The 18,877-nt window shown below is 42.5% G+C and overlaps 1 protein-coding gene across 6 annotated transcripts in view; it reads right to left on the bottom strand.

The window, feature by feature from the left end:
* The window catches only part of scel (sciellin), an 83,135-nt gene extending 64,976 nt beyond the window's left edge, over nt 1–18,159 (bottom strand). For 3 of the 6 annotated variants that reach the window (XM_060825920.1, XM_060825921.1, XM_060825922.1), the window contains exon 1: nt 17,963–18,157. The gene's annotated coding sequence lies outside the window, so the exon portion shown is untranslated. Of the gene's footprint in view, nt 1–17,962 lie in introns of all 6 variants that reach the window. The other 3 variants (XM_060825923.1, XM_060825924.1, XM_060825925.1) reach the window with 3 other exon arrangements.
* Between the last annotated feature and the right edge of the window lie 718 nt (nt 18,160–18,877).

The following is an 18,877-nucleotide window of genomic DNA, read 5'->3' as shown; positions in this document are numbered from 1 at the left end:
AGCCAGTCGCCCAAGGCGGAGATTGAACTCAGATCCCACCACATTGAAGTAGTAATGCTAACCACTGAGCCAGGGAACCTATCTCTTCTGTATTACATTTGCAGAATCAAAGAGGAACATAGATTGTCCAATGTTTGTCAATCCTTAAACAAAAAAGTTTGGACATCATATTTTTTTCCTGGATAGCACCTCACTTTAAAAATTATTAGCTTTTGTGCATGATCATCACTTGTTTAGCATCACTATCATAGATGGTTACTTCTTTTCTTTTGTCCCTGAAGCTATGACTATGTAGCCTTCTGATACTGCTGCACTTTTTAACTCAAGGAAGGATGACAGGCTAACTGGAACTTGTCCCATGGTACACAGTAATATCTGGTGCTCCTTCAGTGGGGAAACTGAATATTTTCTGCTGGAGTCTGAGTTGCTACCAGGTGCGAGTTTTTCCTCCAACAAGGTATTTACTGAATGTGGCAATGCTTAAGTAAGCTCCCATAACTTAAGAACTAGACGTGGATAATGTATAATGAAAGATTCAACAGACATTTATTATAGCTTCTGATATATACATATATGAAGGTCACAGGGACTTCAGTGTCTAGGTTACTATTAAGCTACTTGCTGAAATGGTTTCATCAGTATGTCATGCTTAAAGTGGCACCAGTTACGATCAAGTCTGAAGCCTTCAGGTCACACATTAAAATACAGAAACAATATCATGATATTAGGATTGTTAAAGATATTCTTCATGCTAATGTTGAGATAATATGCAACACCACCCATGCTAGAATGTTAAATAAACGGTGGGCTGAATTGTATGAAATCCAGATTTCCTGCACCCTATCAGCTAAATAGTTTGCCAAAAGGAAATACTGGGTATCCCATAACCTGCTAACTGACATTAGGCCATCAGCACACTTAAGGTGGTACTTCCAACCTTCTGGATCAGGAGGATCCATCTCAAGCAACAGCTTTCAGTCAAATGTCTGTGTTTGGTTTGGATGCTGGGTCAGCGTGTAGGGATCACACCACAGTGGCAAGCAGGCAGCTCCCAACAAGTGGTGGTGAGGGTGGGGAGGAGTGTGAAGGTGGTAAGGTCATGGTCAGGAGTGCATTAAAGGAGGACCATCCCTACCCACCAACATCCCATGCAGGAATCTTCCCAGACTGGACACATGGCATGGGCCTCACCAGCTGCCAATTAAACCCCAATGGCAGCAGTATCAGCCCTTTAAGTGAGCATTAATTAGTCAAAAGTGTGCAGACCACCCAACAGCAGCCCTGGCACTTGTATAATTTAGTAAGGGCAATGCAAGCTGGTAGGTGGCTGCACACTGCATTTGCCAAGACCTTCAACTTTCAAATCTGTCAATGGAGCCATGTAAAATCTAGCCCTTATGATAGCTGTCAGAGCTAAAGTCAAAAGTTGGTATATTATGAAGGATATTCAACTTGCTTTATCATACTGGGGGATATATTTTATTTGTTTTGAGCAAATTCTTGATGTCATTAGTATCAAGGGATGTGGGGATGTTGTCGGAGTATGGTGTTGATGTAGAAGATCAGCCATGATCTCATTGAATGGTAAGACATGCAGGATGGGCTGACTGACCTGTCCCTACTCCTTCTGATTATCTCTAGGCACCCTGGAATTGATCGCTTGAATGTCATGATGGGATTTATTGCAGAAGTGGCCAGGGTGAACGGGACAACTGTTGTATGGGACAACTATTCAGCAGTTGCATTGGAAAATGTAATACTCTGTCTTGTTGTATTCCAAAAAAGACCCCTCCCAATGCCAAGGGAACATCCACTCAGCTTAAAAGATCTGTGAGCTGAATCACCCAGTTTGGTAATGGCGATCTTTGAAAATATACAACCAACACCACCTAAAAAAATAAACCTTGTTAAATGGACTCCATATGAATTGAGATGCTTTCATTTCCATTGTACCAATATAGCTTTCTTCAGAAGCTGGAATTACTTCAGTGGAAGTGCTATGATTAACACTGACTTTATATCCACTCTAAAATACGTTGATAAATGGAATTAATTATCGAAATATTCTCCAATGAGATTCAGGTGGTTGCATTCCTACTTCTGAATCAGGCGGATATGGGCTCAAGATCAACACACAGAATTGAGAAGAAAAATTTAAGTTGACACTCCAGTACTGAGGAAGTATGGCATTATCAAAGGTACTATCTTCCAAAGGAGAAGTTAAACTGAGGATCCATCTGATCTCTCAGGAATATGCTTAAAAAAATCCTATGGCATTATATTGAAGAAGCACAGTGGCGGGGGAGGGGGATTCTCCTCAGGATCCTTCCCAATATTTATCCCTTGATCAACATCACTATAAACAGAATATTATCATTTTACTGTTTGTAGGAATGTGTTGTGTGTAATGTGGCTGTCATGTTGCCTAAATTACAATGGCAACTACACTTCAACATTACCTAATTGGCTAAAGAAAGTTTCAGATATCCAGAGTTGAGAAAGGTTTTATATAAATTCAAGTCTTTCTTTCTCTTCTTCCCTAAGGCATGCTTCTTGTTACAGAACTAATACGAGTCAGAGTTGAACAGGAGTATTGAAAAGGTAAAAACAAAGACTGCAGATGCTGGAAACCAGATTCTGGATCAGTGGTGCTGGAAGAGCACAGCAGTTCAGGCAGCATCCAATGAGCAGCGAAATCAACGTTTCGGGCAAAAGCCCTTCATCAGGAATAAAGGCAGTGAGCTGGAAGTGTGGAGAGATAAGCTAGAGGAGGGTGGGGATGGGGAGAAAGTAACATAGAGTACAATAGGTGAGTGGGGGAGGGGATGAAGGTGATAGGTCAGGGAGGAGAGGGTGGAATGGATAGGTGGAAAAGGAGATAGGCAGGTAGGACAAGTCCAGACAAGTCATGGGGACAGTGCCGAGCTGGAAGTTTGGAACTAGGGTGAGATGGGGGAAGGGGAAATGAGGAAACTGTTGAAGTCCACATTGATGCCCTGGGGTTGAAGTGTTCCGAGGCGGAAGATGAGGCATTCTACCTCCAAGTGTCTGGTGGTGAGGGAGCAGCGGTGAAGGAGGCCCAGGACCTCCATGTCCTCGACAGAGTGGGAAGGGAGTTGAAATGTTGGGCCATGGGGTGGTGTGGTTGATTGGTGCGGGTGTCCTGGAGATGTTCCCTAAAGTGCTCTGCTAGGAGGTGCCCAGTCTCCCCAATGTAGAGGAGACCGCATCAGGAGCAACGGATACAATAAATGATATTAGTGGATGTGCAGGTAAAACTTTGATGGATGTGGAAGGCTCCTTTAGGGCCTTGGATAGAGGTGAGGGAGGAGGTGTGGGTGCAGGTTTTACAGTTCCTGCGGTGGCAGGGGAAGGTGTCAGGATGGGAGGGTGAGTTGTAGGGGGTGTGGACCTTGTGTGTGCTCTTCCAGCAGGAGTATTACAAGTCATTCTGGAGAAAACAGTTGAATAATGATGAGCTGCGGTTCAGTTGCATCAATTAACATTAACACCAATTAACTTTACCTAACAATCTGTCACCTGCAACAATTTAAGTTTTGTATTTCCAAATAAACAAGAAAAGACATGGTTTCTTGTTCTATACTTTATAAATGGTGCTCGACTTGATGGACTGGCTAAAAGCATAAAAGATCACACAACACCAGGTTATAGTCCAACAGGTTTATCTGGAAGCACTAGTTTTCGGAGTGCCGCTCCTTCATCAGGTGGTTCTGTGTGATTTTTAATTTGATCCACCCCAGTCTAACACCAGCACCTCCAAGTCAAGGATAAAAGAGAATGCATGAACTGCAAAGATAGTGATTCATTTGTTTTGCAAAATGGATGGTTCATATTGTCAAGCTCATTGGCTCACTAACGTCCCTTAAGGGAAGACGAGCTTCTGCCCTTAACCAGGTTAATCTTTAGGAGGATGCGACAGCACATCAACATTTTGACTCTTAACATCTCTTTGTAATGGTCTAGCAAACTGTAAACGGCTTCTGAAGAAGGGCTTATGCCCGAAACGTCGAATCTCCTGTTCCTTGCATGCTGCCTGACCTGCTGCACTTTACCAGCAATACATTTTTAGCAAACTGTATAGTTATAGCACATCACTACAAAGGAGAACCATATAGATCACGGGTGATTTATGGGTGACATGGTAGCTCAGTGGTTAGCACTGCAGCCTCATAGCATCAGGGGCTTGGGTTCAGGTCCAACCTTGGGTGACTGTGTTGGCTTCTGCCAGGTTTTCTGACAGTCCAAAAGATATGCTTTAAGTGGATTAGACATGCTAAATTGCCCCCTGGTGTCCAGGGATGTGCAGGTTAGGTAGATTAGCTCTACTTAATGTGGAGTTGTGGGGATGGAGTGGGATGCTCTTTGGATGTCAGCACAGACTTGGTGGGCCAAATGGCCTCTACCTGTACTGCAAAGATTCTATAATTATACCTGGGAATTGAATCAGAGCACAGTAGCTGCTCCGTCTGTCTAGACAATCTTGCAAAATCCTCCTAGCTAATATTTTGGTCTGTTTGAAATGTTGAGAGAGCTCTCTCAAAAGCTAACCAAACAATAACCTGAAATTAAAATCAGATCAGTCATTGCTGAGGAAATTTGTTGTACCAGGTAGCCAAATTAATGCATATATCATGAACATGTCATTTTTTCATTAATTTCAGTTCATCATTATAGAATTGTTTCACGCTGCAGTCCATGAAAAGCTGTTCTTCGCAGTCATATTTAATCACTGTTCAGAATTTAACAGAGCTTCTGAAAAACATGTAAGTCGAGAAACTAAATAAAGCAGCAGTTGCTGATGTTTTCTTACTATTTTAAATGCATACAATTGTTACCAATGTAGAAAAGCAGGTGCTAAATGACATGAACTGCTGATACACAATTATCAATTGTGCAGTGCCATTGGAGATCAATTTCACACTCCATTGTGAAAGAATTACGTGCCATTAAAGAGAATTTTACTCTTGCCATTTCCTTATTCAATGGTTTTTGACCTCTAATAATGGGAAATGTATCATTCATGTAGATTAGGAAGACAGGGTTAATTGTTATGGGGATGAAATGAGTATTGGCTATTAATGACGATGCCCTCCACCGCATCTCCTCCACTTCCCGCTCCTCCGCCCTTGAGCCCCGCTCCTCCAACCGCCACCAAGACAGAACCCCACTGGTTCTCACCTACCACCCCACCAACCTGCGCATACAACGTATTATCCGCCGCCATTTCCGCCACCTCCAAACGGACCCCACCACCAAGGATATATTTCCCTCCCCTCCCCTATCAGCGTTCCGCAAGGACCACTCCCTTCGTGACTCCCTTGTCAGATCCACACCCCCCACCAACCCAACCTCCACCCCCGGCACCTTCCCCTGCAACCGCAGGAAATGTAAAACTTGCGCCCACACCTCCACACTCACTTCCCTCCAAGGCCCCAAGGGATCCTTCCATATCCGCCACAAGTTCACCTGTACCTCCACACACATCATCTATTGCATCCGCTGCACCCGATGTGGCCTCCTCTATATTGGTGAGACAGGCCGCTTACTTGCGGAACGCTTCAGAGAACACCTCTGGGCCGCCCGAACCAACCAACCCAATCACCCCGTGGCTCAACACTTTAACTCCCCCTCCCACTCCACCGAGGACATGCAGGTCCTTGGACTCCTCCACCGGCAGAACACAACTACACGACGGCTGGAGGAGGAGCGCCTCATCTTCCGCCTGGGAACCCTCCAACCACAAGGTATGAATTCAGATTTCTCCAGCTTCCTCATTTCCCCTCCCCCCACCTTGTCTCAGTCGGTTCCCTCAACTCAGCACCGCCCTCCTAACCTGCAATCCTCTTCCTGACCTCTCCGCCCCCACTCCACTCCGGCCTATCACCCTCACCTTGACCTCCTTCCACCTATCCCACCTCCATCGCCCCTCCCCCTAGTCCCTCCTCCCTACCTTTTATCTCAGCCGGCTTGGCTCTCTCTCTCTTATTCCTGATGAAGGGCTTATGCTCGAAACGTCGAATTCTCTATTCCTGAGATGCTGCCTAACCTGCTGTGCTTTGACCAGCAACACATTTGCAGCTATTAATGCTAAACAAATTAGAGTGCACAAGGGAAACAAAAACTGAAAGTGTTAAACATACTCAGTTGGATTGGCAGCATCTGTGGGTAGACGGACAGAATTAATGTTTCAAGTCAAATAGATTCTGAAGAATGCAAGGTGCTGCATTTTGGAAAGGCAAATCAGGGCAGGATTTATACGCTTAATGGTAAAGTCCTGGGGAGTGCTGCTGAACAAAGAGACCTTGGAGTGCAGGTTCATAGCTCCTTGAAAGATACGATGGTGAAGAAGGTGTTTGGTATTAGATTAGATTACTTGCAGTGTGGAAACAGGCCTTTTGGCCCAACAAGTCCACACCAACCTGCCGAAGCGCAAACCACCCATACCCCTACATTTAACCCTTACCTAACACTACGGGCAATTTAGCATGGCCAATTCACCTGACCCACACATCTTTGGACTGTGGGAGGAAACCGGAGCACCCGGAGGAAACCCACGCAGACACGGGGAGAACGTGCAAACTCCACACAGTCAGTCGCCTGAGGCGGGAATTGAACCCGGGTCTCTGGCGCTGTGAGGCAACAGTGCTAACCACTGTGCCACCGTGCCGCCCACAATGTTTGCGTTTATTGGTCAGTGTATAGGAGTTGGGAGGTCATGTTGCTGCTTTTCGAATGGTGTGTGCAATTCTGGTCTCCCTGCAATAGGAAGGAAGTTGTGAAACTTGAAAGGGTTCAGAAAAGGTTTATAAGGCTGTTGTCAGGGTTGGAGGGTTTGAGCTATCGGGAGAGGCTGAATGGGCTGAGGCTGTTTACCCTGGAGCATCAGAGGCTGAAGGGTGACTTTCTAGAGGTTTATAACATCATGAGGGGCATGGACAGGGCTAAATAGACAAGGTCTTTTCCCCCAAGTTGAGGGAATCCAAAGCTAGATGGCTTAGGTTTAAGGTGCGAGGGTAAAGATATAAAAGGGACTTAGGGACAACTTTTTCACACAGAGGTTAGTGCATGTATGGAACTCAGTGCCAGAGGAAGTGGGGGAGGCTGATACAATTAGAACATTTAAAAGGCATCTGGATGGATATATGAATAGGAAGGGTTGAGAGAGATATGGTCAAATGCTGGCAAATGGGACTAATTAGGTTAGGCTATCAGGTTGGCATGAATAAGTTGGACCGAAGGGTCTGTTTCCGTGCTGTACACCTCTATGACTGTATGACTCTAAGAGACATATTTGACTTGAAAAATCTTTGTTTTCTTTCCAAGGATAGTGCGAGACCTGCTGAGTACTTTCAGCTTTTTTCTTATTTCACATTTTCAGCATCTGCAGTACTTTTTAATTTTTTTCCCTGTCTTTCTTTCCTCACAATACTAGTCAGTGGACAACAAATTCCAGTGTAAAAAAGGACATTGAGGCACTTGTGCTCATTTTGGTAAACCCAAGAACAGATTCACACCCAGCCTTCCAGCTGTCAGAATTCCTTTTAAAAGCCCAGAAAACAAATTTCAGTCATATCATTAACTAGAACTATATTAACCAGTTAGGGCAGTGAGTCAGGCTCTGTTTCTAAGGAACTGGTAGATTGAGGAAGGAGTTAATAGGAGGAGGTGATAACTCTGTCATTCACGTATGTACCTTTCCACAACGATATTCCACTGTTCAGGAATATTCAGCTTTTATCCTTCCATGAATATTTCCTGGTGATTGTGAGATTATGTATCATCAAACTATTGCCATTATTCACTTCCATTCCCATGTTCATACCTGCCATTATTATTCTAGTTACTAGCTCTTGTAAAGCTCCCTCTTTATGGTTTCAACCACATTATCATCTGCAAATCTAACCAATCTTATCATTCGCCAACCCCCAAACACCTCACACGAAGACACAAAAAACTTAGTGCCAGGCTCTATGTCTTCAAATGCTTTTTAGATCATTGCTTCTGCACAGACATTGAACAGGACTGGGGAAAAACAACATTGGCAAACTTCTTTCCAATTTCCCAATAAATATTCATACATTCCTGGAAGGTAAAGAACAAGTGCAAGAAGTAAAGCATCTAGAATGGGAAGAACTGTATTTGATAGGCAAAGACAGCTGATATGCAAAATGTGAATAAACAACTCAAGAAGATTTCCCACGGTATGGAAACAGACTATTTGGCCCAACACGTCCATAACAAACCTCTGAAGAGTAACCCACCAAGAGCCATTTCCATACATTCACCCCTGACTAATGCACCTAACACTACAGGCAATCTAGCACAGCCAATTCCTCTGACCTAACAACTTCAGGTTGTGGGAAGGGAACCAGAGCACCCAAATAGAACCCACACAGACACAGGGAGAATGTACAAACTCAACACAGACAGTTGCCCAAGGTGGGAATCAAACCCAGATCCCTAGCACTGTGAGGCAGTTGTGCTAACCACTGAGCTACCATGCTGCCCTGTAACTTGCAAAGAACTTGATTTGGAATGCCTCATATTCATATGAGACAGGGGGACTAACTTGCTAAATTGTTTTTAAAGGAAATTGGGCAAGATCTGCTGGATAGAAGAAGTAAAAAGTGTTGAAGTGCTAAGGAGAGTGAATGAACAGAGAAATGCACAGAATCATAGAATCCCTTACAATCTGGAAGTAAGCCATTTGGTCCATCAGGTCCACACCGACTCTCCAATGAGCATCCCACCCATACCCAATTCCGTTTCCCTGTAATCCCGCATTTCCAATGGCTAATCCATGTAGCCTGCACATTCCTGGACACAATGGGCAATTTAGCATGGTCAATCCACCTAACCTGCACATTTTTGGGCTGTGGGAGAAAACTGGAGCACCCAAAGGAAACCCATGCAGACACAGAGAGAAAGTGTAAACCCCACAAAGACAGTTGCCCATGGATGGAGCCAAACCCAGGTTCTTGGCACAGTGAATCACCATTTCGACCTTTGAATTATTGAATATAAGCAATTAGGAAAAGGTAGAGAAATTGGACAGGGTACATCTTAAAAGTGAATGGACTTGTAAGAAATGTTTTGGAGGGAACATTTTTAAAAAAGCGGAAGAGAAGAAAATATTAATGCTGGACATGTTGTGCTACATTTTTGAAAAGCAACTCTTAGCATTTATATGGGGTCAAAACATCTCAAGGCATGTGACATAATGCATAATGTGTCAATACTGTAAGGGAAAAAAGGAGATACCCTGTGAGTTGCAAGCCTCTTGAATTTTCTGCTCAATTTACACCACTGTTGCTTGCTGTTCATAAATGGTGTCTTGTCCGTAGCCTCTCTGTTACTTTTAGGGACTTGCTGGATTTATACATTAATTGCCCATTGAGCATGCCACAGAAGTTTCGGGCTCATAATTAACCCCGTGAGTGCTCTTTGAGCAACATGATAATTGTTAGTACGATTGATCACTCTAATCTAAAGAGGGAATAATTTGCACTGTTTGGAACTAACTCTTTCATGTGGAAAAATTCTAAATTTAAATTCTTTATATTTTTTCCTTACTTCCTTTCTCTTTTTACTACCTTCCTAGTCCACATTTTCTTCCCTTTATTTCTCTTGTTTTGCCTCATTTGAAAGTAATTCACCCCAACTTTCTTCTCAGTTGTTACTATTTCTTTCTCAATCCTTAAATTGCCTTGACAAAGGAGACAGGCCACTGGTCCTATGGTGAATGACAATTCCAGACGCTTCCTTGCCATTGCTGCATGATTATTAGACTGAACTTGCAGTAAATCACACTGCAAATGATGGCCTCAAGCTTGTTTGAATGTTTAATCCTTCTGTATATTTGTCCCTTATTCCATCTCTGTAATCTTCTCTGGCCACAAAACCCTTTGAGGTGTCTGTATTTTTAATTCTAGCCTCTTGTGCATTCTCAATTAAAGTTGCTGAACTATTGTTGGCTGTTCCACAAATTGCCTTGGCCCCAAGCTCTGGAATGCATCCCCCAACTCCTCCTCTTTTGGTCACTGCTTCTCAATCTTTTTACACTCTTTTAAGCCACTTCTCCAGCCTTGTCCATGCTTTTGGTCACCCAGACAAATATCTCCTGAGATAACTCCATCCTTTGTTATGTAATGCACCTGTGAAGTGCCTTGAAAAATTTCATTGTATCTCATTAGAGGTGCCCCATAAACATAATATTGATGTTGTTGGAGATGATGAGCCACTATATCTAGTTAATGTCACAAGATTCCTGATGAAGAGCTTTTGCCCAAAACATCATTTCTCCTGTTCCTCCAATGCTGCCTGACCTGCTGTGCTTTTCCAGCACCACACTCTCAACTCTGACCTCCAGCATCTACAGTCCATTTTCAACTAATGTCACAAGATGCTCTAATCGAGCAAAACTTGGCCTAACCATCTACTTGACCGTATATAAATGGCCAGCATCAAAATGAATCAATTTAATAGTAACTATCACTGTTTTGTACATAATACTGCATTACATGTTTGCATCATAATGAGTTAATATTTCTGAAACATTACATAATATTTGTGGTAATAAATTGATGAGTACCCCAGTATTCAATGATTAGTAAGACAGAGATGCATGTGAACTGGATTCTCAACAGACAGGAGAGACTGAACTCTTTTGCTGTTGCACTGAATTGTTGAATATTAGCCATTTTCAGTATACCATGATCCAAGCTACGAAGTATGCCCTAGGTTAAAAGTCGGTTTGTTTCGATCCAACAAATCCAAAACTAGGGCAAAGTGTGGAACAATGACTTGTATTTGATTGTACCTTTATTCACCGTGAAAAATTATTTTAAATTTCTTGACTTTTATAAGGCACTATAAAACACAGAACCATGCTTTTAATAACTCCAAGCCTAACTTTTTATAAAACCAAAAAACAGAATCAGAAGCTTAGAAAGTATAAGTCTCTTATGATTGCCTCTGTGAAGCAGAGACATATGAAAACACTGAGATGAGAAAAGCAATATTGTACGGAAGAGTCACAAACCACCATTTAAAAATTATTACCTTAAAGCCTGAGTAATAGTAGAAAAGGGCCATTAGCTAATATGTCGACATATAAACACATGTTTAAGACTCATTGCTCTGCTCACATATCCTACTTTGTATTCTGGACCAGTTTCACCTGAAAGCCCTCTAGCCAATTTCCTAATAAATTCAGGAATTGTACTTACATAACCAGTTGATGTTAGTGACTATGCGGTTAAATTATATGGGTGGAGAGAAAACAGCTTCTTCAAAATAAAAAAATTAAAACAAGGAGTTTGTGTGTGTGTTTGCAAATTACCTAAACCGGTTGTGCAAGTTTTGGGTGGGGTTTTATTCACAGCGGAATGACAATAACATTCTCATGTTCCCATTTTCTAATAGTCAATGCAAGTTTTCATCAAATTGATAAGATTTTATCTTAGCCTGCCTGGCACCCTCTCCTCATTCCTGATGAAGGGCTTATGCCCGAAACGTCGAATTTCCTATTCCTTGGATGCTGCCTAACCTGCTGTGCTTTAACCAGCAACACATTTTCAACTGTGATCTCCAGCATCTGCAGACCTCATTTTTTACCCGAAGATTTAATGTGTTTCCATTTGAAATTCTGTTGTAGCTGTTCTCAAGCAGACTCGGGTCAAGATATGTTTGTAATTGTTGGCATCAATTGCCAAGGGAGTTTGACTAACTAAACTACAAATTAACAAGAGTTCCACCAAAATGCTTAATCATGCGACATTGTACTTGCTGTGCTTTTAAATTCCATTAGAAGGTCATATATTTCTAATTGTAGTAAACTTGAACATTCTGTGCCTATGTTCTGAAAGGATCAGGAATGCCAGCATAGTATTTATACATTGGATCAGTAACAAGTTTGAATTAATGCTAATTGGATAAGTTCAAATGTTCCCATAGTGGCCTTGAAATTTAAAATTATTTAAGTAGATTAGATTACTTACAGTGTGGAAACAGGCTCTTCGGCCCAACAAGTCCACACCGACCCGCAACCCACCCATATCCCTACATTTACCCCTTACCTAACACTACGGGCAATTTAGCATGGCCAATTCACCTGACCCACACATCTTTGGACTGTGGGAGGAAACCCACGCAGATACGGGGAGAACATGCAAATTCCACGCAGTCAGTCGCCTGAGTCAGGAATTGAACCCGGGTCTTAGGCGCTGTGAGGCAGCAGTGCTAACCACTGTGCCACCGTGCCGCCCACAAGTAGATCCATAGTAAAGTTAAAATCAATAAAGCTTTTATTAATTTTGTAAAAGCCCATGTGTTTCACTAATGCCCTTACATAAAAAGGAAACCTGCCAGCTGAGGTGATTAGATTCCCTACAGTGTGGAAACAGGCCCTTCAGCTCCACCAGTCCACACCAACCCTCCAAAGAATAACCAACCCAGACCCATTTCCCTCTGACTAATGCACCTAACACTATGGGCAATTTAGCATGGCCAATTCATCTGACCTACACATCCTTGGACTGTAAGAGGAAACCTGAGGACCCAGAAGCTCACACACACATGAGGAGAATGTGTAAACTCCACACAGTCACTCAAGGCTGAAATTGAACTGTGAGGCAGCAGTGCTAACTACTGAGCCACTGTGACTCCAGTTATCCAGCAATGTGGTTGACACTTAACCGCCCTCTGAAATGGCCTAGCAAACCATCCAGTTGTCAAAAGATGATTCATCACTGCACTCTCAGGAGCAATTTGGTATGGCAATAAATGCTGGCTTTTTCGGTGATTCCATTATCCCCCTTTTCATAAACATTGTACTTGCTGTCAAATGCAAATTAGTTGCCCTTTTTTTCCCATTATTACAATAGGAACAACACCGCAAAATGTTTCATATCTTCCAATGACTGTGAAAAACTTTTGGGCATCCTGTATTCATATGAAGTGCTGTACAACACTGCACATTCTTTTTAAAGGTACCTATCTGAGATTAACAGGAAATTTTCCCACTTTGAAGACGATGTTAGTTTCAATTGTGCAGATGTAGTACTTCCACAGAATGAGATTGAGAAAAATGCATGGAGGCAACTATTTGCTGCAACCAATCCATGAGAGCATTTTCTGGATCACTTGACGCTAGAGCCTAGGAAGTCGGGAGAGGGGCTTGTGGGCTCAAAGCTGTTGAACAGATAGCACAGAAGAAAGGGGTTGAGATATCTTGGTGGGAACCCCTTAATACAAACAGGGCACCCTATAAATGAGGCAGCCCTTTGCTTTCCACCCTTTTTTTTAGATTACTTACAGTGTGGAAACAGGCCCTTCGGCCCAACAAGTCCACACCTACCCGCCGAAACGCAACCCACCCATACCCCTACATTTACCCCTTACCTAACACTACAGGCAATTTAGCATGGCCAATTCACCTAATCCGCACATCTTTGTGAGGAAACCGGAGCACCCGGAGGAAACCCACGCAGACACAGGGAGAAGGTGCAAACTCCACACAGTCAGTCGCCTGAGTCAGGAATTGAACCCAGGTCTCAGGCGCTGTGAGGCAGCAGTGCTAACCACTGTGCCACCATGTCACCCTTCTTCATGTAAACCAGAGGAAGCATCCTGCCCAATCTCATCTGACACATCTCTCATTCATTTTTTTCAATTTGGAGCAGAATCATTTTCTGATGATGAACAACAGTCCAGATTATCAGCAACAAAACTAAACAAACATTTCAGTCTCTTACATGTATGCACCACCATGGTCAGAATTTCCTTTGGAGGCTGCAATGTTAAAATGTTCTGTGCAATTTTTTCATCTTCGAGACTGAGTGTTTGGTGTGCCTCAGCACTTCTTTGTAACATGACTAACATCAGACACCTAGTGTGAAGGAAAAGGTCATCCTTTCATCCTGTCACACAGTGATTGCCTGCACAATGAAACAGTATTTATCACAAAAATCACACAAGTGTCTCTAATTGTAATTGTCTATTAACCCTCACTGGACTGCCTACAGCATTCCCACTATTCCAGGCTGAAGGAATGCTGTTGGATAATTCCTCTTTCAATCACGCCCACACTAAATGTCTGGAATTGATTTTGCACATAAGTTTTATTTGTTGAAGTTCAGAGAGATTGTTTTTTGAATAAACTCTGTAAACATAATGATTTGCTATTAAATGGACTGTTTGGCTTTCAGTGTTTCCAGCAGTCAGCCTAACCATACCTCCAATTCACCAGCTGACACAGATATGTCAGAAAAGAGGACTTGCATTTCAATACCTCCTTTCACAACCACAGAACAATCCAAAGCACATTGCAGACAGTGAGATGCTTTTGAAGCGTGGTCACTGGTGTAGTATCGGAAATGTGACAACCAATTTGCAACAGCAAGTTATGAAAGTATAAAGAAGGGTCACTGGAGCTGAAACATTAACTCAGCTTTCTCTCCACAGACGCTGCCAGGCCTGCTATGTTTATCCAACAATTTATACCAAAATCAGGAATGTGATAATGACCCAATACTCTGGACATTAAATATTAAAAAAGATACTAAGAAATAACTCTCCTGCTCTTCCTTAAAATAGTCTATTGGTATTTTTACGTCAACCTGAGATAACAGACAAAACATAGCAGCTCTAAAAACGTAGCACTGGAATATCAACTTGTCTGTTCCTGCTCAAGTGCTGATGTGGGATTTGAACTCACAACATTCTCCATCAAAAGCAAGAGTCCTACTCATTGACAATAACCCCAGAAATCTCCTCTGCCTGCTATGGCACATTTCATGAGGCTCCAACCCACATAGCAACTGCACTGCCTCCTATCCATCTCTTTTACTTTACTCTTAGGAAATAAAACACTCCACCTTTCTCCAGTCCAAAGCCTTTCTAGACTTTGTGTCACATCTCATGAACAGTGATAACACTGAGATTTTGTAAAAAAAATAAATAAAACTGCATAAAATCCTTATCAGGAGTAAACTGCAAAATAATATTTAAAATGAAAAGATCAGAAGTGAGTCCATTAGCACGCACAGTTAATTTTCATAAATTACAGTTCATATTTGTTTTGAAAAGGATCTTTTGCTCATCTCTTGCATCCCAGTAACCTTCTTTCAGTTTGCAGGAGCAAGTAGTTAAGTGAATTTATGGTTTAAGCTGATATTTAATTTGTCCTGATCGGTGCTCCGGAGGGTCTGCTGGCCTCATGGTGGAAACATTTTCTTATCCAAGTCTCTTGCACAAAGACACTGAGTGATCAAGTGATGATGTGCCTCAGGATTTGGGCATATGCCCCGAGTGTGGGAAGGTGTCCACTCGCTCCTCCCACCTCATGATCCACCAGTGGGTCCACACCGGTGAGAAGCACTTCCCCTGCTCCAAGTGTGGGAAGGCCTTCCTCTGACCTGCTAGCCCACCAGCGGGTGCAAACCGGTGAGAGACCATTCACCTGCCTTGTGTGCAGGAAGGGCTTTACCCGCGCCTCCAACCTGGTGAAGCACCAGCGGGTCCTCACGTGGGAAATGCCCTTCAGTTGCCCTGAGTACGGGAAGGGCTTTACCCAGGCCTCCCACCTCGTGACACACCGGTGGGTCCACACCGGAGAGAGGCCATTCGCCTTCCTCAAGTACTGAAAGGGCTTTGCTGTCTCTTCCACCCTGCTGACCCATTAGCAGGTCCACACCAGGGAGAGGCCATTCGCCTGCCAGATTCATGATGTCTTGCAGCTTGAATAAGCACCAATAGAGACACCAGCACTCCCAACAATTGGATTCCACCTGTGACACTGCTGTGGGTCATCCTCAAGACTGACCTCCCGCCCATTTTGACAGTGGGTGCAGTGGGAGAGTTGGTGGGCTTTTATTTTTCTGCTGGACTGCAACCCGCACCCCAACACCCACGGAGGGGCATGGTGGCTCAGTGGTTAGTATTGCTGCCTCACAGTGCCAGGGACCCAATTCGATTCCACCCTCATGGTGGCTGTCTGTGTGAAGTTTGCCTGTTTTCCACCTCCCATGACTGCATGGGTTTCCTCCGGGTACTCCAGTTTCTTCCCACAGTCCAAAATTGTGCAGGTTCGGGCAGATAGGCCAAACTAAATTGTCCCAATTGTCTCAGGGATGTGTAGGTGTGGTTCATTAGTCAGGGGTAAATGTAGAGTAAGAGGGTAGGAGTTTGGTGAGTTACTCTTCGGAGGATCGGTGTGGACTTGTTAGGCCAAAGGGCCTGTTTCCACACTGTAGGGATTTTATGATTCTATGATTCAATCTTGAATATCAAAGCAGCTGGGAGGACACAAGTTGTCCCGTTTAAGTCCTTTGCTGAGGACTTATCTACAATATATAATAGATGGGTAAACTCTGAGGCTGGGGACCCAAGCACATTAGAGGCATTATTAGAAAGTCAGTGGTGTGAAATTTAAAGCAGTGTTTGCTACTTGTTTAATGCTGCACTTTTGCACTTCCAATTATTTCCACTACCATTCATTATTTAATTTAAGGAGGCCATACATTGGTTATGGATGACACATTACTCTGGGGAGGTCCCATTAGCTTCTGTGAATCTGTCAAGGGTTTCAACCTACATCTGTCACTGCTTAGTGACCAGCTGGTGTCTAAATTCTTTGACGAGGAAATAAGTGGGATCTATTTGGAATCACATTAGATCTAAGTTGGAATGACTTGTGACAAAGGATTTCAACCAATTTGCTACTTCAAGACACCCTCAGTCATGCAGTTCCTGAATGAGTCAGTTTGGCTGCAGTCCAAGGTATTTCTAATGATTGAACAGCTTAATGATGTTTGGAGGGGCAGACCTGCTATTGGGTTAAGACCTTTCCTTTTCTATTCCAAATATAACCCTGTAAAGTAACTCCAAAACAGGTATGGTGGTCCAGGTTGAGCAATAAAGAAGAAACTTAGCAGAGACAAGCTGTGTCATTTTTGATGGGTAAACTCCAGTGTAACTTTGTTTTATACTCGAAGTTCTTAAGGCTTGTTTACTGTCACCTGTGCCTGTAATCTCTTGGTAAAGTGAAGTGCCAGACTAAAGAAGAAGGATATTCACTGTATATTGAGCAAATGGAAAATCCACTCATGTCGAGTTCCCAGCAGACTGATCTGGAGATTCTTTCTCATGGTAATGCACATCAGTGTATGTTAGCTACCTGATTGCCCAAGTCATCTCTGCCTGATCTGCTTTATGCGTGTCCAATGAAACTACGATTAATCATCAGCAAAAAATCATTTCAAATGCATATTTATTTTTGCCTCACCATCCACAGTCACACCTGAAAACAAAATACAACCCTTAGCTTTGTGACTGTCTTACAAGCCCTGCTTTTATCTAACTGATCACCAATCACTTTTTCAATTATCAAAAAATAACATACTAAAGTAAAGGTAGAGGCTTTTCATGCAATGATTTATGTCAAAGACAGTTACAGTCAGACCACTCTCGTGAATTGGCACTTGATTACAAGATTTCCCATACCAAAGTCAAAGCAATACAATTACAAAAATGACTTAAATTTCACTCCTAATGACTTGACCCTTGACAAATCTTCTGGCAATATATGCATTAAATATATTGCATTGTAATTCATAGATCATTTCATTTGTGACAGAACATTCAAGTTTACCTAGAATTTGTGACATAGCAATGCCATTTCAAGGAGGAAACACCTTTCATAACTGGCCAGCCAAAATCCATCAACATATGTTGACAATCTAACAAATTCAAACCAAACTTTCTTCTGCTACATAAACAATATTGTCATTTGAACCATTTTAAAGGTACTGGGATTCTTTTTCACTTCCTTACACATTAACAGCCAAAAAGTGTGTAAATAGGTTGCTAATAAACTTTGATCAAATCTTATCAAAGTGTCAGAGTGATTAAAAGAAGTACAATATTAATATCAGGCACTCACCTGTTGGATTTTTGTTCTCTGAAGGAATTCCTTTGTAATTTCTCCTTTAGCAGTGTTAACAGCTGAATACACTTTGCTGCTCTGTGTTCCAGCGAGCTAGCTGACAAGAGTAATGTTGAACAGAATGCTGGCAGAGGTAACTCCCAGCTTATTTGTTCCTGTATCAACATGGTTCCACCCCACTGACACTGACTCACACTCACTCCCTCTGGGTGGAGAAGAGGGAGGTAGAACAACCTCCAACGAGCAGAAAGCATAAAGAATAAAGTAGAGTGGCAGCAGAGTTTCCACATTCCACCACACCCTCTCAGATCAACTAAACTACATTCCTTCCATATCAGCACAACTCCACCTGAGCAGATTCCACCACCCAAATATTATTTGCAGGGTAGTTAGTTACCACATACACCTGTCTGCAAAGTACAAGAACCAAACTGTTCCTGACAGAGCTTTTACACTGCTATCTTTTAAACAAAAACAGAATGGTGGATATCCAAGATTGATTGCAAATCAGAGGCCAAATAATCATTTAAACTAGGGCCTGCAGCTTAAAAAGGAATATAAGCTGCTGATGATATATCTCAAATATGATTTAATCGTAGCAAATAAGACATGTGCTAAATTTAGAGGCTATTCCCCTGCCCTAACCCCAATGTACTTTAATATTGCACTTTTATAATGATCTATCCAACTAAATTTTAAATGACGTTATCGTATTTGATTTCTTAATCAAGCTCTTATTTTTATCATATTTAAATGGCTTCTTCTGAAAAACAAAATACTTTTGGTGACTCTTTGTTTATCAGGGGTAATCCTGATTGTTACTGATTTGCCAACCAGAGGAAATAAGGGGTGATTTTAAAATCATCGTGAGGATTCACCTGTAGGGCCATAGGGACAATTGTAACCTGCTCT

The sequence above is a fragment of the Hemiscyllium ocellatum genome, chromosome 6, assembly GCF_020745735.1.
Source record: "Hemiscyllium ocellatum isolate sHemOce1 chromosome 6, sHemOce1.pat.X.cur, whole genome shotgun sequence".
Taxonomy (NCBI): Eukaryota; Metazoa; Chordata; class Chondrichthyes; order Orectolobiformes; family Hemiscylliidae; genus Hemiscyllium; species Hemiscyllium ocellatum.
Note: the sequence above shows the minus strand (reverse complement) of the source record. Positions and strands in the feature narration are given on the sequence as shown.